Source organism: Tachysurus vachellii, chromosome 19 (assembly GCF_030014155.1).
Source record: "Tachysurus vachellii isolate PV-2020 chromosome 19, HZAU_Pvac_v1, whole genome shotgun sequence".
Taxonomy (NCBI): Eukaryota; Metazoa; Chordata; class Actinopteri; order Siluriformes; family Bagridae; genus Tachysurus; species Tachysurus vachellii.
The window spans coordinates 5,828,519-5,842,500 of NC_083478.1; the positions used below are offsets into that span (position 1 = coordinate 5,828,519).

The 13,982-nt window shown below is 37.4% G+C and overlaps 1 protein-coding gene across 1 annotated transcript in view; it reads left to right on the plus strand.

The window, feature by feature from the left end:
• Window positions 1–196: 196 nt before the first annotated feature.
• fignl2 (fidgetin like 2) overlaps window positions 197–13,982 on the plus strand; it is a 43,665-nt gene continuing 29,879 nt past the window's right edge. The window contains exon 1 of the mRNA XM_060894886.1: window positions 197–473. The gene's annotated coding sequence lies outside the window, so the exon portion shown is untranslated. The remainder of the gene's footprint in view (window positions 474–13,982) is intronic.

A 13,982-nucleotide genomic window follows, 5' to 3' on the forward strand; every position in this document is an offset into this window, starting at 1 on the left:
TGCCACACACACACACATACACACACACACACACACATATGCTTATCAGCACCATACTGCAAAGTTACTTAGCATTTCTCAGATAATTTCACAAGTAATCCGATCCCTAAGATGCCATCACACCCTCTTCTAATCATTTCCTCCTAGTTGATACCTGTCAGCATATTGACTGCCGCATGCATATGAGTGGCACATGAGCCTCAAGTGCACACCATTACTGTCCAGACCGAACACCATCGATCCCTCCATCCAGGAGCTTGTAGGGAGTTGCCTGAAATTACAGCGCTGTAGTTCCTGCCCTGTTCCCGTCATGCTGCTGCTGCTCGCGCTCATGTAAATTGTACATTGATTTCACAGCCAGCCTGCCTTTCTTAAGGAATTAAGCGGTTCGAGCTGCTCCGACATTGATTCAGAGTCAGATCACAATTTATTATTGCTGTCAACAACAAGATTTCTCAAGGAGACAACTTCTGGTAAAGAGATTTATTTATTTGTTTGTTTATTTATTTATTTATTTATTTATTTTTGTATAGACTTACAGATTTAAGAACGTAAAACCCTGCCAGATTTATAGTTCATGCATGAAGCAGAAGAATATTCAAGAAATATTCATACGAAGAGCAGATACTTTACACCTTTCAATCCAATCTTTTTGTCTGCAGTCAGGGACCATAAGTCACCGCCTGGCAACCCGAATTGCTGTGTCCTGGCTGTTAATTGTTGCCAGCTGTTGTTGCTCAGGGAACAAAGACACTTTTGAAAAGGTGATCTGTTGATTGGGGCACAGGTCTGCCTTTCTTTAATGGGACGTGGATCATAGAAAAGGTGGCATCTGCGTAGAGCGCCGCCTGCTCCCTCACCAGCGTATTCATGCACACACTGTAACAGCAGTTGTCCAGCTGTGTGTGTTTGTGTGTGTATGTGGCTGTATATTTTTGTTTCGGAAAAGCAAGGGGGGGGTTTGTAGACAGACACTTAGCAGCTTTGTGTGCATCCTACAACACAGAACAGCAAACAATGGTTTCCTGTACTGGAAATGTTTGGCAAAAAAGAATGAGTGAGGAACACGGAATTTAAAGAGATTTGTTGTAACAGCATTATGTAAACACACACACACACACATACCACTCTCAGTGACTCACATACCTACAGATGCGTCTGCATTGATAAAGGAGAGCAGGAGTGAGAGAGTGCAGCCAGACACGCATTCACACACATGTACAGGCTCGCACAGATGACAAACTCAACACTCTGTTCCTCATCAGTATAAATATTTAAAAGAGACTGTCACCGAAGCTCCACTGTCTTCTCTCAGTCTGGATGCACACACCTACGGGTATAAGACAAATCTGACAGACTGGAGAGAAAGACAGAGAGATGGATAATCAAACAGAAAGGAATGCTAGCTATGTAAACGTTCTGTCCTTCCCCTTCAGGACAAAACAACGTAGCGTCTCATCCAGAGCTCTTTCAAAAATGCTGCAATGGAAACTGATGTCAGTTCAGTGCACTATTTTAGAGGCTGTTTGAAGATTTCTACACACAGAACCAGTCGTGTCAGTGTGTGTCTATGTGTGTGTGTGTCTGGGAAACCCTGTTGTGTGTCGCAATGGAAAATTCTGGCAAAAATGATGCCACTGTTCTGACGCAGAGTATGAAAATCAGGTTAATACCAGCAAAAATTTATATGTGGATATTACATCAGAGAAAATATATTAAATATCTGGTTCTATAATAAACCGAATTAATGTTTGTTTTGCAACTGGAATTGTTTAAAGATTTTTCCTTTTTTTAGGATTGTTTTATTATATGTATATTTTACACTATAGTTATATTTAAAGTATGATTTAAAAAAAAAAAAAAAAACATTTTAAAGCTTAGTAGCATTTAAAGAACTCAATACCGGGTAGATATCAGAACTAGTTGATACTCAAGGTTTCAGTATTGCTGAACAAAATATGTTGTGCAGTCAGTCTGTAGTTTTGACCAAACGTTTTACATGCCCAATTAAATGCAGATGAATTAATCACAGTCGCTTTTAGACAGTAAGTGTGTTGGAGTCATCAGTCAATATCACAATATAATTGGAAAAAACAAACGAAGAACGAAAGTTGTGACTTTCAGTAAATTCAGACTTTCTGTTGAGTGACTTCAGGAATAATTCAAATATTTCTCAGGTATAAGTGTGTTTATTCAAATTGAGCTAAAACTATAGGACACACAGTATATGCATTATAAACAGAATGAGAAAAATACACATTATACACAGAACTGTGCACATACAGTAGAGTGTTGTGAAGGACAACATTTGTTTAAAATTTGTTTAATTTTATTTTTCTTACATATTTGTAAATGAAATTTATTATCAATGGGACACCAACGGCACATTACTCATGGAGTCACTCAAGGTCTTTGCCTTTACAGAACAAATAACCCTAACAAAAAATGAGCTTGGATTTGGTCTCATACTTTATTTAATTATTAATTTTTTCTGATTGAATTAGTAGATGAAGAGCTGAATTTATCTACGACAGAAAAAATAAATCCACCACTTTAGTGTGATTTGGGCTAGATGGCTAGATCTGAAGTCTAGATGGATTTGTGAGATGACCTCATTCCAGGTCTGTCTCTCCACGGCTGTATTGTGTAACTCCTCAAGCTTAGATAGTGGAGGGATTTGAATCAAGTTGAGAGGCTGAAACTAAAACTGAAACCAGAGAAAGAAAGAGAACACGGCCGGTCAGTCCAGGTGTCCACTCGCCGTATAGTGTGTGTGTTTGAATAGGAAATGGAGCTCTGTGAAAATAGCCAGTGAAACAGTAGATCTCAAGCTTCCGTTCCTCTGCGTTCTCACGCATAGCCCATGGGACTGCAACGACCGTGAGGTTTCTGCTGGAGCTCTTTGCAGGATCCGAACCAAAAACACAGAATGAAGCAAGAAATCTTGGACGTCTTATTGTCTCGATGTTGCGTATGAACAGAATGTTTGAAAGCTCATTGAGGCATTGAGTCACGGTTAAAGATAGTGGCACCATCAGTGACAGCCCTGAAAGCAATTATGTACCATAACGTACACAGGCACAGATCTATAACACACAAAAAAAGCTTCCACAGTGCTTAAAATTGAGCTTTGCTTCCATACCGATAACCCTATCCTTTATGCAGGACTGTAGCTGTGTGCAGCACCAGTTCAGGGTCAGACCTCTTCATGTCGTTGGGCTCGTGATGCGCACCAAGTCAAGGGAGTGAAGCTTGTAAAGACAAGCGCTGAACACTGACTATCAGCTGCAGGATGACAAGCAGAGCCACACACAGGCTGTAAATGTGTCATGCGGTGCTGAAGGTCAGGAGAGACTTGCACTTACTTTCACCATTCTTCTTCTTATGAAATGAAAGAAACATAGCTACCATTAATGTCGAGCCAAATTGCTTTTGAGATTCCTTTTTAATGGAAGGATACGTTTATGGTTAGTAAAGGGACAGTGTTTATTCTTTGTTGGCATTAACAGGGCTGTCGCTCACCTATGACCTCACAGCAGCTGTGAATGTTGCTGTCACTGCTTTACTAAATTCAGTAGTTTAAAGGTGAGGCTAAGGACATCGCATGGAGAAGACGAAAGAATATACTGCATCGACACAGAATGCCATGATACGTTTGGATTTTTTAACCTGACAATGTGCAAGACATTCTACATTGGTTCATTGGGCAAAGAATTCCTGTTCTGAATTTAAGCTTAAATAAGGATATGGTTCAGCATAAATAAACACACAACAGCCCCCTGAGTCTCTGGTACTTATTGGTTGTGGAGAATTGGGGCAAACTGAGACTTTCAAGGTGTATTGGAGATCAAGCAAGTGGGAAGTAACCTGATATGAGAATAAATCTGTTCCTGTGGGATTTCTGTCATTTAATTTTGGAAAAACTTAATTTCCTTTCTTACTTTTTTAGATATAAAGGCTCACAGTTGTCCCTTTAGACATCATACCCTTAGGTCAATGGCTCAATGATTAGTACTACTAAAAAAATTGAACAAACCGAGCTGAACGTACTGCCTCCTTGGCAAAAATCGTACAAGGCTTGAAAGTTTTTAATATGTTATAATGACTATCCCTGGCCTGCTAGTTGCACTGTGTGCTTTCCTCTGTAAAGGGCCATTAAGCTATCAGGAACAAGGCCTGCGCAAAGCAAAACACTGTCCAGAGTCGACGGATTCCTTGGAGCTGGGGGAGGCCTGAGGGAGGGCAGCAGGCCGGGGTGATGAGGGACAGACACGGGTGAAGCATGCTATCAAAGTCAGAGGAATGCGGGAGCAGACAACAGCCGTGTGGAGCGCCGACTGTCCTTCATACACTTAATTACAACCAGAAAAACACACTCACACACACACACACACACACACACACACACACACAGAGAGACTGAATAGCCCTTAGGTTGGTTTGGATCCATCAGATGTTAATATATAATACATATACATACTCTGAAATACCACTTTTTTTAAAGGCCGAAAGAGTTTTTGACTTTTGTTGACTTTTACAATAGCCAAAGATAGATTGTGCCATTGTACCAGTGGGGAAATCAATCCCTGAGCAGGATAGTGTTGCTTATACAGTATATAGTGTCTTTTTGTCAGACTCCTTCTAGTTTCAATTGTAAGTATAATCACTGAGCATGAAGTTTATGCTGATTTTCCTAGACATCATTGTACATGGCTGTGTTTTGTTCTGTTCAGCTGGCCTTCAAACATCTTTTGTGCATTCTTATTTGACAAAGACATGCTCCACCACTTAACGTTAATTCATTTTCAGGGACACGCACATAAACCATGACTAAACCATCTGACAGAAGTCTTTACTTGTCTGCTCCTATAACAGCATTGTGAGATTCTTCTTTTTCTACTTTTTTCTCGATTACTCGCCGTGAGTATTGCCTTGAGATTCCAATGTTCTCGAGATTCCTGTGTTCTCAATGGGACTCTGGGATCCTTTTTTTTACAAGCTACTTGAATTCATTTTCAATAGATATCTGTTATCAAGTGCTAGTACATAGAAATAGAAAATTTAAAAATGCAAGAATCTACATTTAAATCTACATTAAATTGTCAAGTATTTTAAATTTCCTCTTTTGAGTGGACAACAATTTTTGATTTCCTCGGCTTTCTCACTGCCCCATTTAGCACCATAGATGTATTATTGCTCATAGAGGTCAAAAAGCACTAAGTGAAGCTCATTGGGACAAGATTCAAGCTGCCCCATTGTATCTCTATGAACATTTCCATTTGCAGAGGAGCAGAAGGCGATTTAGTTAATGGTTTTGCCAAGTTAGTCTAGTTTATAGTTTAAAAGTTATAGATTATACTTAAAATATAAGTGGAGACAGTGTGAATGAGCTACAGAACCGTTTCATTTGTAAGATATACAAAGATTTCAACAGTTAACCAGATTTGTAAAGTTTGTCGCGACAAACTTTGATGTTGGCTTTGACGAGGCAAGTATTCGCAAAGGCCGGTGCTTTTTGGAGGCGAGTGGACATAAGGGTCAGTGTTACTTTTGGAGGCAAGAGGACAGAAAGATAGGGTGCCAAAACATTTGGAGGCAAGTGGAGACAAGCACGTGATGTCATCCAAATTCTCCTGAGGAACTTCACCTCATTGGGCTGAGTGTTTTGATATGTCACATGCCCATATTGTGCAATTTTTTATTTTATTTTCAGGTGACGTCATCAGAATACACGTGAGGAAGTTCCCCTCATTGTTGTGAGTGTTTTGATATGTCACATGTCCATGTTGTAAAAAGTTTTTTGATTTTGCATATTTTGGGGGCGGGGCTGCGGCACAACCGAAAGGCCAGTCGGTACACCAATTTAAACCTAAGCTGAAATAGGAAAACAGAATGTTGGCTTCTACAAAGCCAACATAACTAGTTGCTAGACTGTATGCTGGATGGCTGGACGTTGTTGACTCAAAAAAAAATAAAAATTCACTATATAGTTAAGTCAAATGTGGCAGTCTTTCAACTATGTTGCTATTAATGTCTTGTGCTTGTAGAATTTCAACCTTTTTTGTTTGACATGAGGCGATTTCTAAGTAAGCTAAACCATTAGCTTTCTGCCATTAGCATATTTAAATTTTATTAATTTGTTATCTCCATTTCTATGAGTCATAGAACAATTCCAGTAATATTCCTAATTAGCTTTGCCAACAAACCTCATGACCTGCCATTGAACCAGCTAGATTTTATTTTTGCCTCATTCTTCCCGCCTTGTTTTCCGTTCCGTGGTACAAGAAGGGAAAATCTTCAATAATTATTGATCAGTAGACATCCAACTTTTACTACAGCCCCTATTTAATCACAAAAGCTGATTTATTGTTGCTTCTCCAACAATCCCATTAAATTGCTGTCTAGCTAATCAAGTCCATTCACTCTCCTAGAGGACTAATCTTTTACAAGGCTAGCAGAACAAATCCCTGTGGTAACAGGATTGCTGTGGAGCCAGGAGGCCCGTTCTCCTGCCCTCGGCCCATAAATGAGGACCAGCATTTACAAGAGTTTCTGATTCCGTGCCAAATCCATGAGGTGATTTGTCTTCATGACAAAGACGGTCAATGGGACCTCGGTGATTTCAGTAAACACCATTGATAGATGAGATTCTACTTTTCCTCTGTTTATGGGGTCTGGATGAGGGCTCATCACACGAACCTGTATGTTTTTTGCTGCTGAGGAATATTGTAATGTGTGTGTGTAACTGAGATGGCTTAGGTGTGGCAAATACCACATCACACGTACATATCTATACCATGTACATTCCTTCAGGAGAGTTGAATACTTATCTGACCTTAAAAGTCACTCATGTGTACAGATGTGGGTGGTTTTCTGTTCATATTCCTGTGTAATTTATGCAAGCACAAAGTATGTATGGTTGCATTTTCATAACAGGCGTCTGTTTAAGAGAAAATACATTGATCCCAGTGCAGCCAGAGAAAGCCTTAAACCCAGCCATAATGAAATTGTACTATTAAAAGCCTTCAGTTTTCTCCTCACTGGGCATATTTGAAGGGAAGGCCAGGTTTATGAGGTTTCCTTAGTGTGTAAGGTCTCCATCCACTAGATGAAATGAGAAGCATTTATAGCTGATGTTGAAAGTGTGGAGGTGCTCTGTGAGCTTTATGGCTCACGTATGCCTGATTCTCACTGGTTTTAAACGCAGGATCTTTGTGTTTCTTCATTGTGATCTTATAACGGATCAGACTGGGAAAGTGGACATGTGGAAAGTTTGCATATTAAATGCGCCTGCTTTACAATTCAAATTCTGGCTTCCTGATTAGAATAATACATGACATGGTGTGCTGTTATGGGGTGTTGTGATGGCAGTATGTGATTATTTATTTATTATTTTTGAAAGCATTTTATTCATCTCATAATACAGCAGCTTGCTTGTGATTACATTTTTATTATTAATAAAAATATATAGTTTTTAATATAATTTTGTAATAGGTTTCTGTATGGCTTAGGCTATAGCAGCTATTAACATAATGGGGTGTGTTCTAGGAAAATAATCCATGACAACGTGATGGGTTGTGTTGTGTTGTGTTGTGTTGTCTTGTGTTGTGTTGTGTTGTGTTGTGGATGATGGGGCTCGACACAAATCTTTCTGAAGTTTGATGTTTATTCTTCATATTACACATTGCTTTGAAAATGATTACAATTGTCACTTTATATATAAACAACATCATTTACATTTTATTCATTTTATTTATAACACCTTCCAGCCAATCAGAATCGAGTTTGTTAATGAATATATACTTTAGGGTTAAATGAGGAGCGTAAGAAAGTGTACACCTTGTCATGGCGTCCTTTTTTATATCAGTAATCATCTAATATGCCCATGGAGCTGATATTTAGGTTAAAGGATGTAGAGACTTGCTGTTCAAGTTATAACTGATTCATTTACTTTTCAGTTACTATTTATTAAACTGGGCATGGAGTCGCTTTCAGTTAGGTTGAGTATAGCTGGAACCTGCAATGCTGCCTCATAATCAGTGCTTGTTATAGGAAGAAGTATTGGTTTACTGCTTATTGGCGTCAGATACACAGGTGATTGTTCCTCTTCACTGCATTCGGTAGGAATATCACTACTCATGTTGCAGAAACTTGCTGTAACACTGCTGTTAATTTATGTCCAAACGTACAGATGCAACTTAATGCAACTCAGAAATGTGTTTAAATATTGCTGCATTTAGGGCTGCATCCGATTTTGCTTGGCAGCCATGTAAAAGGCTAAAAGCCTGGAATACAAAAACAGCTGAGAAATAAGTAAAAGCTTCTTCTTATATTTTTAAATACAATAAACCATTCATGTCATTAAACTTAAATTTCACCTTTAATTTAGATTTAATAATAATAATTTTTTTTTTATTACTGAACTTACCTCATCAATTATTGTTTTTTATACCATGAGCCTGAATCTGATTGGTCACAGGTTTATGTTACTGGACCTATTATAAGTTATAAGTTATTGTTTCTGTAGTAACAGCTTGTTCACGTGGACTTGTATGTTGGACGCTGTACATAATCTAAGAGCATCAATAATCTATTTTAGAAAATGCTGTTCTTTGGTCTGTTTAACCTTTATGAAAGGAGTCTCCAGTGTCAGTGCTTTGTAAAGCTGTAGCTTTAAGCTGTATGATTATAGGAAAGTCTGGACGCACAGCTTGGAGCTTATTGCTAACATGACTCCAGTCTTCATTGTTACTGGTGTATAACAATATTGTAATAATAGAGGCCTTTTTCACTGTATCAAAAAAGACGATGATGATAGTATGCATTTTCTTGCGACTGTTTTATAGGCGATAACCGAAATACATTTGTTTTGCAGATATTACACATAACTATAATAGGATCACAAACGGCTCGTTTGTTACTTAATTAAAAAATGAATCATGTGCAAATTATTGTGCTATAAAAAACAAAACACTTCATTACTGATCACTGTCCTATACCACACTTTGTTATGTTTTATTCCTTAAATTAACTCTTTTAACCAGAGGCCAAAAAATGGGATTTGTGCCTGTTTTTGTTTGTGTCCGTATTTAGCATTGAATTTCTCTGTCATGTCACACATTTGTCTGTTTTTTTTCAGACAAATGTTTGGTCGTTATATACAGCCACTAAAATTCTGTGTAAGGTTATCCGAACAGAAGAAAAAACATCTAACACTGGAAAACAACAGTGTCCTGACTAATTTTATTTCAGACTTGCGGCGATAAATGAATTCATTTGTTTATACTGATTGAAAATGTCCGATAAGTCGCTTTCTATTCCGCCGGTAGCACGGAATGCCATTGTACTGGTATAAAGGGTTAATAGTGCCGATTCTTTCACCTTCCAAAATCATTGCTCTCAGAGAAGATCAGGGCCTCAATTATAGATTTGTGTATCAATATAATAAGCTCAGTCTGAGCGTGCTGTCTTGCAGCATGGACATATTTCCTGCTGTGTTGGTTTGATATCACTTCTATTTCATTTCTAGTGTATCAAACATATGATGGGCATCTTATGTTCCATGGATGTGTGATTGTTAAATTTTTCACCTCCCACAAGTGACGAATACAGTGATATTCAATATGACTGAGAAGACTGCACTGAAATCTAATTTGAAAGAAATTTAGTGTATTGCCTGTATTCCTGCATGAATAGATCTGGATACAGTTATTATATTAATCACTGAAAATATGGGTTCATTTAAAAATATGGCTACATTAATCAGTAGAATTATTATTAGAATTATTTCATTTCTATATCAGGTAAATATGAATTCGAGGTAATGAAATCATATAATAATAATAATAATAATAATAATAATAATAATAATAATAATAATAATAATAATAATAATATGCATTATGTGGGCTCTTTTAGAAGACTTTTAAATTTCATCATTTTAATTTGTTCAAAGTTTATACTGATGATTATACTAATGATGTTGTTCGTCATTTTGTTAGTAAAAAAAAAAAAATCAGTCCTTCACATAAACAGTGTCACCGACTGAGATATCTTTATGGGGAAAGTAGTATAATTCATTAATGACTTGTTTTGCAGTGAGACAGACCACCTAGCTCTGGAGTGACATCAGAGCCTGCAAACAAAAGCCTCCATTCCATTAAAAGTGGGGAAAGATGTTTGTCATTACCCTTATTGAAACCTGTACAGTCAATACTGTGATTTATTTGAAAGGGACAAGCTCAGCCTTAGTCACAAGTTTAAACGTGGCTTGATCAATAGCAGCCAACGAACAAAGCTAACGCACATAAAAGCTAACGCTAAGCGAGAGCCTCAGAAGGAGCTTCCACTACCTGAAATCGCTGGATTGGATCTCAATTGCTTATCTTCTGCTTTATGAAACATTGGAATCTGTAATTATAACAAATTTTGCTGCATGCAGTATGTTCAGATGGGTATAAAGCTACATTGATGTACTAATTTATGTTACCTCTAGCCTTACAGTGTTACTATTGCTAATTCCTAGCATAGGAATATATATAGATATAACAAGGTAATGTGTGGAGCATTTACGTTAGGTCAAGAGTTGGAGCTCGGAGAAGAGATCCTGTTAAAATCACCCTTATGTAAGCTAACAGTGTGTGCTAATTCTTTTTATAGATTAATTCTCGGAACAATTACTTCAGCTACGGTTGTTTAACATTTAGATTAAGAGCATGCGAGTAAAATATGCCATATTTACCTTAACGTTTGTTTAATATGTGTTTAAAAATGTGTACAAATTTTGTCAACGTTCTAGATTTTGGTTAGCACAATCTCAGCAGTTAAGTGTGTGCCTAGCATCAATAGTGTAGTATTCATTCATTTAGCTATGAAGAAAAAGTTTATCTAACTTGTTAGTTTTGTTAATGAATTAACGTATCCAGCGGTTAGAGTTATACAAACAATCCATGCTAATGATGTACTGATAGTAAAAAAAAAAATAATAATAATAATAATTTAATCTCAATGAAAACATCTCCCAGAGTACTGTGGTCCTCTACATATTGCACAACAGTTATATTTCACAACTTTTGACAGCTATAATTGCAGTGCTACTTCACAGAGGTCCATTACCTGTCAGTGCTGCATGTTCCAGAAATAGGACCTCTAGGCACCCTGCTTTTTAGGTCATCGACAATGACTTCGGTATGTAATTGGCTCTAAGTGAACTCATTATCTGAAAGTACTTGTTAAAAAAAGAGAGTTGCAGCTTTGATTGCAGATCTGAAACAAATGAGATGTGAAGGTATTAACTGTACTGGGAACTGGAACATGTATTAAAGTTGAGCTCACCTCACAATATCATAGAGAATAAGGAAGTGTGCAGATTTCATTTCCCTGTGGCTGAGCTGCTGACATATACTATTGTTGGTTCACCTCCACTATCCAGGCTGCAATATATAAAATATAAATATAGTGTTGATCTGTGGGGTCGATACACTCCTTGCATATAGTGTCCCGGTGGCCAGTTCTTATAAAGATATTTGAATTAGAGATTATAAAGAATTCACAAAAGAATAGCGCATAGATCTAGTTTGATTGACTTTCTGGGCTCTTGTGAAACAGCTATTTAGGCTTAAGCTCCACCCTGTATGCATGACAAAACCCCAACCTATGCAGACATCCTCGGACCTTTGTACTAAACAAGTATTTCCAGTTTGGTTCAACTCCATATGATCAATCATGAATTACACCAATTTGAGTAATCCAGCTTCATCTTAATGTGTGGTGGACATGTTGATTATAAATGTCAACATGTTTCTGATCATTACTGAACTTCACACAATCCAGGCACTCATCCACAAAAGTAGGTCTCTCACAATTTTTTCAGCAACAGAATTGAACAGAAAAAAGAACAACATTCTTTTCATACCTTATTTACTAAGAACAGGGTTTGCGGGTGGTCTAGTGCTTCGGGATCCTGTGCTCTCCCTGCTGTGGCTCGCGTTCGATTTCTGAACCAACCCAGCTAGTGCACTCACAATGCCACCCCAAGCCTAGATACAAATGCGAGGGCTGTGTCAGGTTGGGCATCTGGCATAAAGCCAAATCAAGTTTGAGAATCAGATGATACACTTCAACAACATTTTCCGAGACATGTGCATGTTTTTTTGTGCTGAAATATGAACAGCGTTCCATCAAAGTTCAATTTTAGTGACACTGCATCAGTAACTACATGATAGCTTACTGTGTACCTTGTCATATGCAGATGCCATACTAAAGATCTGGACTTAGCTCCAGCCCCTTTTCCCCAGCATGGCCACACAAATCACCTCTTTCTGTTTATGCCTTTCAAATTTTGTGCAAATCCATTAAAAAAACTCATGAGTTACATCTGTTTATGTAAATAAAGCTCCAGCTCATTAGTATTGATTGACAGCCAGTGGTATCCATGTTGTTTACAAATAATTGTTTACAAATAAATGTCACTCGCACTGTGCTGAGTAGTTAGGCCAAAAAACCTAGAACTACTTTGCGAAAGTTTAATTCTTTCTTTATTTGTTTGCTTAAGACGTTGCTAATCTTTAACACATGATTTAATCCTAGCTCATATTAGAAATTATTCCTCTAAAGGTTGTCTGCTTTTTCATTATGAAGTATTTCAGCCATCAATGCAGTCATGTGACAGAGATGTAAATGAGCTATTAATTCAAACTCCTGAAGGATAAACGGACAGCGAATAAAGTAATGTCGCTAAGTTTTAAACATTCAGCAGATGGGAATGGGAGTAGATATCACTCACTCACTCACTCACTCACTCATTTTCTACCGCTTATCCGAACTACCTCGGGTCACGGGGAGCCTGTGCCTATCTCAGGCGTCATCGGGCATCAAGGCAGGATACACCCTGGATGGAGTGGAGTAGATATCAATAGCGCTAAATACTGAAAGGTGCAACGGCAAAATGATCTCGACATACGTATTTCTTTCTGCACCAGTATTGCTTTAGAAACTGGAGATCATTAGCATCTCCGTGCTTAGTGTAAGCACAATTACAAGAAAAATCTGAAATTATTTTAGAAATGATTCTGTTATCACAGAATAATTAAATACACTAGATTTGATAATAGATTCCATAGAATCTTTGAGAAAGTGTAAATAAATAAAGTGGAATTTATTATTTTATTATAATTTACACAGTGGCACAGTGCTTCCAGATTGATTCCTCACAAATCCTGGTTGGATCATGACCTTGGGTAAGGGGATGTGGAATGAATATATTGTTCAGCTTGTAGAAATTCGGACAATGGTAAGATATTCTAACGCTGGTAAAATAAAATTGTCGTGTCTTTTTGAAGAAATCTATAAAAAAGTTTTTTGTCTGTGTATGATTAGCCTGAATATATCTTTAAATTCCTAATACTAGTTCAACAATATTTTTTAATTGAATATTTACACAGAACCAAATTGCATTTTTCTTCCATTTGATTCTATAAAAACGGATATTTATTTTCAATTAGAAAACGCCAGCAAATGTTGATGATATAACATATAAAACCTAACACTGTGCATGGGTTTGATGTAGAAATATATTGTGCTGTTTTACCTTCACAAATTACTTTCAATTGAAAACACTGAATTAATCGCCATTCTTTGCCAGCACAGTAGATAAAGCAAATCAGGGAACAGTTGGAAATGTCTGCAGTATAATAAATGATTGGATATACTGAATAACCCTGTGCAGCTCTATAGCAGTGTCGGTATGTCTGTAATTGAAAATCATTCACACAGCTGTACAGTTTAACCTTGAAACTGCAGCGCCTTTAAACTAATCGAAGATGTGACAATAGAAAAGAACAGGAGTATAGAGATTGATGGATACAAAAAGAAAAGCTATGTATGTGCTTTTATTTTTAGTTGCTCTTTATTATGCTGTCTTTCAGCCTCAGGTTTGTTTATCCCACCCGGATAAAGAAGTGAAGTCCTTAGAATTAAGTAAT